Genomic DNA, 11,409 nt, shown 5'->3' with positions numbered 1-11,409 from the left:
GGCTTATTCCCTTGATATCTGCAATAGACCAACCAAAAACTGATTTGAACTCTTTTAACACCCTAATTAGTTTATCTTCTTCAATTGGGGTGAGATCAGAAGCTATAATAATTGGAAGAGTTTCAAATTCAGCTAGATATGCATATTTTAGATGTGGTGGGAGTGGCTTAAGTTCAAGTTTTGGTGCCTTAACAGTGGAAGGAGTTAAATGTGACATTGATGATTCTAAAGGCTCTACAATAGGTGAAACATTCAAAGGATACAATGCCAATGCTTCCAAGGCAGCTACTTCTTCCATGAGTGCATCTTCTTCATCAAACTCATCTTGAGATTGACTCAAAACAGTTTGTAAGGGTTCATTCGATTGTGCCTGCAAGAACTTAGAGAATACAAGTGAATCAAGCACATCAATGGCATAACAATCAAGAGATGAAGAAGGATGAGCAAGAGATTCAAACACTTTGAATTGAACTGTCTCTCCTAACACTGTCATAGTGAGGAGTCCATTTTGCACATCAATGATGGTCTTGGCCGTGGCCATGAAGGGTCTCCCAAGCAATATAGGCAACTCACGATCATGTATAGGAGCTTCTTCCATGTCCAACACTACAAAATCTGCAGGCAAAATTAGTTTATCAACTTGAACTAGGATATCTTCTACTATACCTCTTGGATATTTAACTGATCTGTCTGCAAGTTGTAATGAAATGGTGGTGGCTTTCAAATCTCCCAAACCTAGTTGAAGGTACACTGAATAAGGCATTAAGTTGATGCTAGCACCCAAATCAAGCATTGCATTCTCTACTTTCTTGTCCCCTAGGGTGATGTTGATAGAGAAACTGCCTGGATCCTTGAGCTTTGGTGGAAGTTTTCTTTGCAAAACTGCACTCACATTCTCAGACACCACTACCTTCTCATGTGGTCCATACTTCCTTTTGTAGCTGTTTAACTCCTTGAAGAACTTCCCATATGCCGGCATGTTCCTAATGACATCAAGCAAAGGTAAGTTAACATTCACTTTGCTTAGTATATCAAAAATTTCTTTGAATGACTTATCCTGCTTGCTCTTGGCAAGTCTTCCAGGGAATGGTATTGGTGGAGTGTATGGTTTCTCGACCTTGTGAAGATTTGGTGCTTCTAGTGAGGAAGTGGCATGGCTTGGTTCCTCAATTGATTTCTCATTGTCTCCTTGAGTGACACCTGCATTCACATGATCATATTCATTAGTAACTTCATTTCCAACTCTATTATCAATAACCTTACCACTTCTAAGTGTAGTGATTGCTTTGGCTTGCTCTTGGTTCCTTTGGAGTATCATGGGTTGGCTTGGAAACTTCCCAACCTCTCTTTGGTTCAAGGCATCTGCAATCTGCCCCAATTGTGTCTCCATTTTGGTTAGGGCGGCTGAATGTTGTTGGAGTGTGCTATTGGTGGAATGTTGGAATTGCAAGGTGTTTTGGGCTAACAATTTAACCGTGTCCTCAAGGCTAGTGACAGGTTTTGGTTGGAAATTTTGGAATTGATTGTTGTTCTTCCATGAAAGGTTGGGATGATCTCTCCAACTCGGGTTATATGTATTGGAATACATATCATTCCTTGGTCTTTGATTGTAAGAATTCATTAGGTTCACTTGCTCTTGAACATACTCGGGGTAAGCCTCCCTAGATGGACATTGATGAGTAGGGTGGTTTGGTAAGTTGCAAATGGCACACACTTCATTTTCTTTTGGCACCATGTTGAGCACGGATTCAAGCTTCCTTTCTAGGTTAGCTACCTGCAACAAAAGCTCATGATTAGAACTTGTTTCATAGACTCCAACTTTCTTACCCCTTAAATCTTTGTGTTGAGCATTAGACCCCAACATCTCATAAATGTTATATGACTCTTGAGCATTCTTTTTCTTCAATGCTCCACCTGCTGCATTATCCACAGTTGATTGACAATTTTGGGTTAGTCCATCATAAAAAATTTGCATTTGTAAGTGAAAAGGTAACCCATGGTGTGGACATTGCAACAAGAGGCCTTTAAAACGCTCCCAACACTCATTGAAAGGTTCACCATCATCTTGTTTGAAGTTGAAGATTTGTCCCCTTAATGTGGCTGTCTTTTGAGTGGAAAAGAACTTCTCCAAGAACTTCTTAGCCACGGCATCCCATGTGGTGAGGGAACCTGGTGTTAGAGTCATCAACCAACTCTTGGCCTTATCTTTCAAGGTGTAAGGAAACACTCTCATCCTCAAATTTGCTTCACTTACTCCCTGCAAAGGTAAACCACTCACAACATTGTAAAACTCTTTAATATGGGCTAAAGGGTCTTCATTAGGTAAGCCATAAAATGAAGGAAACATATGGAAATGTGAAGATTTGAGATCATAGTTTCTAGCTTCTGTGGGCAGCAAAATGCATGAAGGTGAATTTGGTATGATTGGTTGAGCAAAGTCCTCCAAAGCTCTAAGTTCATCTTGGTTGCCCGCCATCTCTTCCTCTCTTTCCCAATCAAATTGCTCAGATCCTTTACTTGTTGAACTAGGTGAAGTCCTTTCCTCTTCCTCACGGATTAGGGATGAACTTGATGGCACAAAGTTGTCCACAGTGTGGCCCTTTAACCGTTCAATTCTTTGGCCTAACTCAACAAGTTTATTTGACATATACTACCTGAAATAAAATACACAAGTGTGAATGAAAATCAACTAGCAAACAACAATGAAATGAATAAAAATAAACTTAAAAACGTTTGAAAGGACTCAAGGGACTCAAAACAGATTCACAAGACTCAAAACAAGCTAAAAACTCTCAAAACTGCCTAAAAACACAAACTGGGCAGTTTTGACACTAAACTCAATTTTGGACGAAAATTAGGTTTGAGCTTGACTCAAAATGCTTCAAAACACAAGATAAGACAGATTCTAAGCCTAAAACTTAACAAAATATGGGGAGAAATTGTATTTGGACGAAATGCAATTAAATGGACAGATTATAACGAAAGCAGATTGTAAATCAAATTGATGTAAACCAATGGATAATGGAATGGCTAAGGGATTCTTTTCTACTCACGAAATATATGCAACTTAAACCAACTTCCAGTTATCAATTTGACAAGTTATGAACCTTGACACTAATCAAAAAAACAAACAAGCAAACAAGCAATTACAAGGGACTGAAATCAGTCCCCGGCAACGGCGCCATTTTTGTTGGTGTATAATTCCTTCCTAATGCTAGAATATATTTAGTATAATGGCATAAGCAAGGGTGTCGAATCCACAGGGACTAATTGGACCTATGTAATTACTTGTTTTGCAAGAACTCTAAGAAATGAATCAAACTAAACAAACTAGGCAGATTTGGAAATGAATCAAACTAGTCTAAATAGACAGATATGTTGTTGTAACTTGAAAGCATGAGAAAATGAAGTAAACACAAATAAATGAATCAACAACTAATGTAATGGGATAGTATCAATGGAAATGAAGCTAGGGATTCGGTTTCACCATTGCTTAACTAAGTCCATGTTTGTCAAGTTAGTTTGTACTCATTCATCTACCTATTTCTTGAGTTTGTTTCACTTGGATATGATCAACCATATGATGTGTGGATTTGATCAAATGTCCCTAATCATGAACCTAATTGTGATGTGCAACTTTGGTTCATAATCAAGATTATGTAATGTACAAGAAACTTTCATAAAACCAAAGGGAATAACTCGGCAGGATGTGTGCTAAACACTCCCTTCATTCATTCACATATCTACCAAGATTATGCATGATGTGTGTTCTAATCTTGGCTACACAACTTAGTGATTAATTCAAATGATGATCAAGCATTAAAATCAACACACTAAGTCACCATTAAAACAGAAAATGAAACAAGAAATAGATGGACAAACTGAGCATTCTAACTTAATTACATGGCAAACTTTGCAAGGTTACATCGAATCCCTAGAGGAAGATTAGTTACACTTCATGTTTACAAAGGTTTAACATAAAAATAAATAACATGAGTGAACATAAGATTAAGAAGGAGAAACCCTTGAAGCAAAACTGATGTTGAAGTCCTTGAAGAGTTCCTTGGTGTTGCTTCTCCAAATGTGGTGCGGATGAAGGTAGAATGGCTTGGTTGAATGGTTTCTGCCCTTGGGACAGAAAATGGACAGAGAATGGAGTGAAATGGGAGAGGTTATGGGTGTGTAATGGACTGGTTGAAGAAGAAAACTTGCGGAACCACCTCTTGGTGAAGTGAGACTTGTTTTATAGAAAGGAATGTGTCCCCAACATTCAGATTGGATCTGGAATTTGTTTAACTCAGATGGCAGAGCATAAGTCAGCTGGAATGATGGGTTTCTGAGGTAGTGGACGCATGGCATGGACAAGATCTGCAAGTATGTGTTAATGTATTTAAAGAAGCATGTGCCCTTGCTGCAACAAGTGAGTGGAACCTGCAAAGGTGAATTGGAGCACCAGAAATTGTTTGTACAAATCTGGAAATGGGAATAAAGCACACGGCATGAACAAGGAATGAGTGATTTTCTGGAATAATGGGTGAATAACAAAAGGGGAATGTGCAAGCATGTGGATTTCTGCAAAGATGAAGTATGAGGAAGGTAATGGAATGCATGGAATGAAAGTTATCATGCATGTGACTGCATGTTTGGTGTTTAGAAGTGTATAATCTGACTTGCAATCATATGGGGGTGCACGGCCAGGTTGTGATCATGGTGAAAATGTGGCTGAGTAGATTAAGTAATGGAAGTGGATGGTTTTGGCGCACAAGGGAGATGGACAAGTAGTGGAATGCACGGCCAAGGTTGTGAACATGCATGTGAATGCATGTTTTGGTGTTGGAATCACATAATTGACTTCAATGTTTTTGCCTTGTTTAAAATCACCCAATATGGCCGAATTGCATATCTTAACACTTCACATCTTTTCTGGAATGTTTTTACTTCATTTGCTTTCCCTTTGATCCAAATTCACACTTGGCTGCACACTAACACCAAATAATGTAAAATGCAACTAGTTCAATCTAAAACAATCACAAAGACGCCAAATAAGGAGGATATAAATGTATGCAAAATGTGACTTATCATGATTTTAGCGTGTTTGGTGATTCGTTTGATGATTGTTTAGATAATCTCACATCAATCTTAAAACGATGCATTGAAACTAACCTTGTTTTAAATTGGGAAAAATGTCATTTTATGGTAAAACAAGGAATAGTTCTAGGACATATTATTTTGGCCAAGGGTATTGAAGTGGATAAAGCCAAAATAGATCTTGTACGTAACTTACCCTCTCCTACTTCGGTTAGAGAGGTTCGTTCTTTTCTTGGACATGCAGGATTTTATAGGCAATTCATCAAAGACTTTTCTAAGATTTCCCAACCCCTATGCTGACTTCTCCAAAAGGAGGTGCCATTCAAGTTCGACGAGGATTGTGAGAAGGCCTTTAAACACCTAAAGGAGATGCTTACTTCGACCCCTATCATAGTTCCACCAGATTGGAGCCTTCCTTTTGAGCTTATGTGCGATGCCTCAAATTATGCAGTAGGAGCTGTTTTAGGCCAACGGAAGAACAAGCAGCCGCATGTCATATACTATGCATCTCGGACCCTAAACGATGCTCAATTGAACTACTCCACAACGGAAAAAGAACTTCTTGCTGTTGTTTTTGCTTTAGATAAGTTTCGTTCTTATTTACTTGGTACTAAAGTTATAATCTATTCTGATCATGCAGCATTGAAGTACTTACTTACGAAGAAGGAGGCCAAACCAAGACTTATTCGTTGGATGCTCCTACTTCAAGAGTTCGACATCGAAATCCGGGACAAGAAAGGAAGTGAAAACGTGGTGGCTGACCACTTAAGCCATTTGGTGCATTGATGCGAGATTTATACGCACACAAATTAAACCCTCTTTTTGACAATTGTAGTAATGATGTAAGTAGGGATCGTTCTGGACCGGGGATTAGGAGGGATTGCAAATCACTTGGAAACTGACTCAAAAACGTAAAAACACAATATAAAACACTATACTAGACTCAAAAAATGCAAAACGAAACAACGTAAAATACTTAAGACAAATCAAATGACTAAGACTTAACAAAATATGGGGGGGGAGTTTGATTTGACGGAAATTGAAATAACAAAACAAGTAAATAAACTAAGCAGATTATAAAACGAAATTGGATTTAATGAATGGAATGAAGGCTAGCTAAGGGGTTCTTCTCCACACATGTTATACTTGCATACAAGATTGATTCTCAGTTAGTCTTTCGATAAATTATGAAACTCAACGCCCCGGGTCAATTAGGTCCGCTTAAATTAACCGTCAAGTTTTCCTTAAGTTAATGAATTGGATGGGTTTGCGCAACGCAATTCACAACATTCTCCAAAAGTCCTTTACGTGAACAGCACAATAAAGATACAATCAAAGATCATTAAGCATCATGAAGTGTTGACGAGGCATTCGTTACTATGATGAGCATGAAACTCGTGCCAAGAATCCATTTAACGCGATTGTTTATAAGCAACCTCCACTACTTGTGAATATAAGTTCATAACGATTAGGTGAAACTCACTTATATTCTAGCGTCATATTCATGCATGAAAATTAAGCGCGCATTCTTAATAAACATTCATAAATACGTTATCAATCAAACGGTTAAACAAATTGAATCCACAACTTATGAAATTCCAACGAAAAGTAATCAATTCATATTGCAAGCATAAACATAGTTTCGAATCACCCCTAGCTAAATGGGGTTTAGTTCCTCATAACTTTGAAATCAAAGAAACACCTAAACATTCCAACAACTCAAACTTGAATTGTATGAACGTTTAGGCACTCTTCTCTTCCATTCCTCATACGTACAAAACAAAGAGAATTGAATTTAAACATTGAAATCAAAGAAACACCTAAACATTCCAACAACTCAAACTTGAATTGTATGAACGTTTAGGCACTCTTCTCTTCCTCGTTGTTGTAGTACAAGGTCTAAGGTGAGTTTTGGGGATTATGGATGATGTAGAATGATAGGTTTTGTGGAATGGTGAAGGAAGTGATGGTGTTTGGATTGGTAGGGAAGGCACGGCACAAGGGAAGTTGTTTGTGTTGTGTGTTGTGTTGTGAATGGAATGAATGAATTGTGGCTGCAATGGATGCTTATTTATAGGTAAATAAGAGGGAACATGACAGCTAGGAGGTGGGTGGAAATGTGGCTGCAAGGTGAGTGAATGATTATGAATGAATGCATATGAAAAACAGCTAGGAAAACTTGGTGGAATGCTGGAATTGCATGGTGATGTGCACGGCAAAGGGTGTGTTTGTGTGTTGTGGCTGATTTGTTTGTTGATTAAAGATGCATGTGGATGAATTATACAATGGGAAAGTATGTGATTGACAACTAGGGTGAATGGTGGCTGCAATGATGAAGTGTGATGGCTAAAAATGGCAATGGAGGTGCACGGCAATGATGGTGTTTTTGGAGATGAATGTGGCTGCAAGGTGTAAATGATTATGGCTGCAAGGTGTAGATGATTATGGGTATGATAAGTGATAAGTGTATGATGATGATAAGTGATAAGTGTATGCTTATGATAAGTGATAAGTGAATGATTATGATAAGTGATAAGTGAATGATTATGATAAGTGATGATAAGTGTATGATATGTTGTTATGATAAGTGTATGATATGTGGTGATGATAGTTTGGTCTTCAATTTCGTCCATCTACTTGGCTTTAAGCATATGCAATCCATTTAATGCCCCAAACTACTCCAAAATGCATCCTTTCGTCAAACACATCTTATGATCCTGAAAACACACAAAAGAAGCATAAAGGACTAAAATAACTAAAGAAACATAACGTAAATGTACGAGAACAAGCCATTTAAGTCGCATGAATATGCTCCTATCATGCATGAGGAGGATGCCGTGCCTATCCCAGAGACCTTCCCAGATGAGCAGTTGTTGTCCATCGAGGTAAGTGCACCATGGTATGCCAATTTAGTGAACTATTTAGTGTCTAAACAAGTTCCAAGCACCCTAAACAAGCAACAAAGTGATAAACTTAAAAAGGATGCACGTTTTTATGTGTGGGATGACCCATATTTGTGGAAATATTGCCCTGATCAAATTTTACGTAGGTGTGTTCATGAAACGGAGTTTAATTCAATTTTAACTTTTTGTCACACTTATGCATGTGGGGGTCATTTTGGCACTCAAAGAACAACACATAAAGTTTTAGAATGTGGATTTTATTGGCCTACTATATTTAAGGATGCTAGAACTTTTTGTGTGACTCGTGATCGTTGCCAAAGAACAGGCAATATAGGTGCCAAAGACCAAATGCCGCAACATCCCATCTTTTCTGTTGAAATCTTTGATGTTTGGGGCATTGATTTTATGGGTCCTTTTCCTTCATCTTATGGTTGTGTTTATATTTTACTTGCGGTTGATTATGTTTCAAAATGGGTGGAAGCTAAAGCCACCAGTACTAATGATTCCAAAGTGGTTGCAGAATTTGTGAAAACTAACATATTTGCAAGATTTGGAATGCCAAGGGTTCTTATAAGTGATGGAGGCTCTCACTTTTGTAATCGGACCATAGAGGCGTTGCTCAAGAAGTACAATGTCACACATAAGGTGGCAACACCTTATCATCCTCAAACAAGTGGGCAAGCCGAGGTTTCTAATCGAGAAATCAAGCAGATTTTAGAAAAGACTGTTGGGCCAACTCGGAAGGATTGGAGCTTGCGTTTGAATGACGCGTTGTGGGCATATCGTACCGCCTACAAAACACCAATTGGAATGTCTCCATTTCGGCTCATTTATGGGAAACCATGCCATCTTCCCGTTGAATTGGAGCATAAAGCACATTGGGCCATAAAAACATTCAATATTGACATTGATGCTGCTGGAGTTCATAGGAAGCTTCAATTGAATGAGCTGGAGGAGATAAGGAATGAGGCTTATAAGAACGCGCGCATTTACAAAGAGAAAACAAAGGCTTACCATGATAGGATGATTCGGAGCAAGACATTCTCAATAGGGCAGAAAGTGTTACTTTTCAATTCTCGCCTTCGCTTGTTCCCAGGTAAGTTACGTTCTAAATGGATAGGTCCTTTTGTTATTACTAATGTCTTTCCTCATGGTGCAGTCCAAATTCAAAGCTTGAAGAAGGGACATGAATTTAAAGTGAATGGGCACCGTTTGAAGCCCTACTACGAAAATTTCAAGGAGCATACCGTGGAGGACATACCCCTCCATGCCGTGAGCCCTCGTGAAGATTAAAAGGAGGTATCGTCCGGCTGGAAGACGTTAAAGCAAGCGCTTCGTGGGAGGCAACCCATGCAATCACCAAGGAAAAGATGGAATTTACACTCCATACCCAGATTTGCGTCCCTAACCTCTTCTCTTTGTTCTTTACATTCTGCCATGTTTATTATGTTTAGTTGCCGTTTGTGTGTTTGCTTTTGTGTGGTGTGATTTTAGGCTTAAAACATTGAGGACAATGTTTGATTTAAGTGTGGGGGGGTAACTAATGTTGTTGATGCAAATTCGTGGGATTTTATCACCTATAACTTCCAATGTTGTTCCTTGCTGTTTTTAAGTGTTTTTAAGCTATTTTAGAGTGTTTTAGAGTGTGTTGACTTAAAAATCCGAAAAACCCATAAAAATTTGAAAAAATGTTTTGAAAAACCTAAAAAGAGTGTTTTGAGTCGTTTTTGTGTGTTTGTGTCTTAGGGTACCTTCCAACACAATGATGAGGATTTGGTTTGTAATTGCATGGCTGTTAAAGAGAGTTATAAACATGGATGAAAGTTTGATTTACTCTTGGTATATGCTTGGTTATGGTTATAATGTATGACTTCACATGCAATCATAAAAGAAAAATTCGTTTTTGTAACATGCTTGAAGGAAGGAACTCAAACAAACATTACAACCCTGAGAGACTTGAGCTTTAAACATTCTTTGGAGAGTATTAATCTGTGATTCTTGTTTTCAAACTCGTTGCATGATCTCATTATTCTTGCTTGGTTGCTAATTAGAAGGCGTTTCATCATTTAGTTCCAAATGCTAGAACTTGCATCCATTCCAGTCAAAGCATGATTGCATAATATATATCAAGATGAAGTGTGTAGTGAAGCCATCAACCAAACAGCCAACCCATGCACTATATATTTATTATAGGTCATAAACCCCATTGAGCCATTGTTAGCCTTTGTTCTTTGTTTACCCATATCATCCCCACCTAGCCTAGATTAGGACCACCCATACCCTTGTTCTTGAAGCATAGTAAGCATGACTTAGAGGGAATCCTTTCGAATATGCAAAACAACAAGTGTGGGGGAATTTGTTTGTATGTGTTGATATGTCACGAAAAGAAATAAGGCATATATATAAAATTAAAAAATTAAAAAATTAAAAAAAATTGTGAAAAAGAAAAGAAAAATAAGAGTTGAAAAGTATTGTTTGTTGAAGAAAGGGTCCAAAACATTGAATATGGCCCTAAGAGTTGTTTGAATTTTCCCCTGCTGTGTCTAAGTGAGTTTCTGCTATCATAAGTGGTTCTAAGTGTAAAATTTCATTACTTTGCTTGCTATTGCTTAAAAGAACGTTTGTTATCCTTACCTTTCATTGTTAGCCAATCACCCTTACCCTGTTACAATCCTTATGCTTCAATCTTGATCATTATGTTGTCAATAATGTGGAGTTTGGAATTGATGTAAGCATATGGTGTCCCTGGTTCTCGCATCTAATTGGTAGCATTCCTTTCATAAGATCTTATTCATATAAATTCCAGAAAAGTGCTTTCCTTGTTATAAACATATGTGAGTGTTTAGTTTCATTTTTACATCAATCTTCTCACATATACCTAGTTTAGGGTGTGTAGTCAAAAAATCTGAGTGAAAATTGAGTGCATATCTTGTAAGGAATTGAGCAAATTCTCTAAGGCATGTTACTACATTCAAAACATGGTTTTAAATGCTTAATTGTGAACTAATATGTGGTGACTATGATTACGTATATACTTAAGTATAAGGATGATTAAAATCTATGTGACTAATGTTCTTGAACATGTCATGTGCATTAAGAATCCCTGAGACCATTGTTGGAAGGTTTAGGTTTTGTTTTGTTTTTCTGTTTTGCTCGAGGACTAGCAAAAGCTAAGTGTGGGGGAATTTGATAGGAGCATATTTAGGCAACTTAGTTGGCTCGTTTTCGTGCATTTATGTTATTAATTCTTAGTTATTTTAATTCTTCAAGCTTCTTTTGTGTGTTTTCAGGATCATAAGACGTGTTTGACGAAAGGATGCATTGTGGAGCGTTTTGGGGCCTTTTGGAGCACTATTGGGCTAAGGATGGATAGCTTATGCTTGGAGCCCAAGTGTTGGATGAAATTGAAGGCCTTGTA

General features: G+C 37.8%; 1 non-coding gene across 1 annotated transcript; it reads left to right on the top strand.

Moving 5' to 3' along the window:
* Window positions 1-1,991: 1,991 nt before the first annotated feature.
* Window positions 1,992-2,102, top strand: LOC137714019 (small nucleolar RNA R71). The gene has a single exon (XR_011065362.2). It is a non-coding gene; the product is annotated as a small nucleolar RNA R71 (small nucleolar RNA).
* Window positions 2,103-11,409: the final 9,307 nt, after the last annotated feature.

Source organism: Pyrus communis, chromosome 10 (genome assembly GCF_041283825.1).
Source record: "Pyrus communis isolate YQ-2024b chromosome 10, ASM4128382v1, whole genome shotgun sequence".
Lineage (NCBI taxonomy): Eukaryota > Viridiplantae > Streptophyta > Magnoliopsida > Rosales > Rosaceae > Pyrus > Pyrus communis.
This window is presented reverse-complemented; position numbering and strand designations above follow the sequence as displayed.